Genomic DNA, 2,571 nt, shown 5'->3' with positions numbered 1-2,571 from the left:
TGAGTGCTCTACCCAATGCCCAATAAAATGAATCATGAAGCTTTCTAGTCTGGCTTATGGGAACAGGTGCTACTCCTGGCCCTATCTCACTGTTGAACTAAAATATTTAAAAACAACACAGGAGTTTAATAAAACTCAGAACTGTCACAGGTTGCCATAATTAGAAATTGCACATGGATCTGATGTGTTCCATCAGCTAACACTGGCGTTTCACTCAGGAAGAGGATGGACTTTCGTTTTGAAAATACCTTGACAGGTCACTGTAGCTGGGAGGTGAGGCTTCAACAGTTTGTCTGGAAGGCAGCAGTGAAAAAAGAGAGCCAAAATGGTCTGCATAAGAGGTTAGGAGAAATCTGGGTATGGTGGAGGGAAGGGAATTAATCAAGGGGAAAAGTCGAGGGAAGGGAGACAGGAGGCCAGATTGTTCCTGGAATCGAGCCGTGTCCGGCTGTGTTTTCTCATGGCCCAATAACAAAAAGCACACAAACTAGGGAAGAAGAGAATTTTCTTGTAGTAACCAGATACAGGGAGAAGGTCAGAGATAATTCCACTAGACCAACTCAAAGTGTTGCAGTTTTCTTAGTGCTTACATAGATTGGGGTCATGTGCCTATGTGCGGTATGCATTCACCTAAGTCTATGTAACTAATTTTGTTTCAACTAGAAGGTCAGAGGCCAACAAATGCTTTCTAAGTCTGATCAAGCTGTGAGGTCTCCAGCACCTTAAGGCCTGTCCCCTAAATTCTATTTAATGAGGACTGTAGTACCAGAGTGATTATTCCTATCTTATCTTATTTGCAGTTTGGTCCAGAGAGCTGCCTTAAACTCTCCCATAAATCTCTTCAAACAGCTGCCTCAGTTACCTTGACTCATCTCAGATTTTGTTGACCCAAGATGGGTCCTGGCACAAGGAATGTAAGGCTGTCTCCATTATCTTGGCTTGCTCCAGGTTTGGGAGAAGCCTGTGTAGGATGTGTGTTTCATTTCTGGCTTTGATGTCTGGGCATCCATTTCCCTGGGTTTAATTATTAGCTTAATGTTGAGGCAGTGCTGTGGAAATTTGTCTGTGTAGCTGGGGTGCTATGCAGGCCTGTTTGTGTGATTGTCAGGGAGAACTGACCTGCCACAAGCTGGCCCAGAAGCGGGGAGAGATATAGGCAGTGAAATAGAAACTCTTAATGAGAAAAGCAGGGGTGTCTATCATTCAATTTTAGATTTGATTCATATTTAACTTTAGACTGAGATTCAGATTCAGTGGTATAAATCTCTCCATGGCCTCAAATTGTCAGTAAAATTCAGCTATTTGTGCAGCCTTAGTCGATGGCATGTCGAAAAATGAAATTATCAAAGTCATGGCCAGTTAGGGCAGCGAGCTGCAAGCTGGGGTGAAGGGATGTTCCATTAGCTGAATTGATTTTGCAGAATCAGGATTTCAGAGCTTGGGGTGACCTGGAAAAATGTGATACATATACCCTTCACCCTATGAATCCCCCAAAGAGTTTGAAAGGAACTCTAGGTCTCCAAGTACACCTGGGATGGAGGTTTGAGTCAATTTCACTCAAAACCCAAAGGACAGGGTCAACTTCAGTTGGCATGTCAATTAAGTATGATTAATTCTCAAACTAGTGACATCAACAATGAGTGGTAAGCATTCAGAAGGGAGTCTGTCAAGAGGACCTGGTTCAGTTGCCTTAAACATGTGTCAGAAATCGACTTCGACCTTTGCCTTCGCATCTCCCCCTTGGGATAATGGGCTTTTGCACTCCAGTGTATAAATTCATGATGTTATCTGTTCTCCACAACAAATATGACATCATGGTACAGCCCAGAAGCAATGTTATCTTTTTCCCCCTCAAGGTTAGAGTGTCCCTACGATTCCTTGCTCCAGTGGCAGAGCTGCAGAGGGATTGGCTGAGGTTTGCTTTGTGTGTCATATTGCTATTTACAGCAGGTGAAACAGTTCCTTCTAAAAGGGACCTCTGTTATCTCCGCCAGGTCCATTTGTGTCCTAGGGAAGCGCAGTTGACACTGGGCTTTAAGCAGCCTTTAAAGACCTTTCTAGGCAGGGCACAGTGGCTCATCATGCCTGTAATCTCTGCACTATGATAGGCCAAAGTGGGTGGATCACTTGAGGTCAGGAGTTCAAGATCAGCCTGGCCAACATGGCGAAACCCCATGTCTACTAAAAATACAAAAAATTAGCCGGGCGTGGTGGCATGTGCCTGTAATCCCAGCTACTCAGGAGGCTGAGGCAGGAAAATCACTTGAACCCAGGAGGCAGAGGTTGCAGTGAGCCGAGATCATACCACTGCACTCCAGCCTGGTTGAGAGAGCAAGACTCCATCTCAAAAAAACATTAAAAATTGAAAAAAAGAAAGACCTTTCTGCCTATTCATCAGTGAACATAGGAATGCATTTTAAACTTTGCCCTTGAGTATTTTCCCTGTTGCAGATGAAGGCTACTGACTGACACTATTTCTTCTTGTCAGCTTGCCTTCGTACCTCCTTCAAAGGTAGTTTCTTTAAAATGTTTTATTAGAAACCTAAAGTTAAAACTTTTAGTTACTTCCAA

This window comes from Papio anubis, chromosome 6 (genome assembly GCF_008728515.1).
Source record: "Papio anubis isolate 15944 chromosome 6, Panubis1.0, whole genome shotgun sequence".
In the NCBI taxonomy this organism is placed as follows: Eukaryota; Metazoa; Chordata; class Mammalia; order Primates; family Cercopithecidae; genus Papio; species Papio anubis.
The sequence above is the reverse complement of the archived record's forward strand: the minus strand, read 5'-3'. Positions refer to the sequence as shown.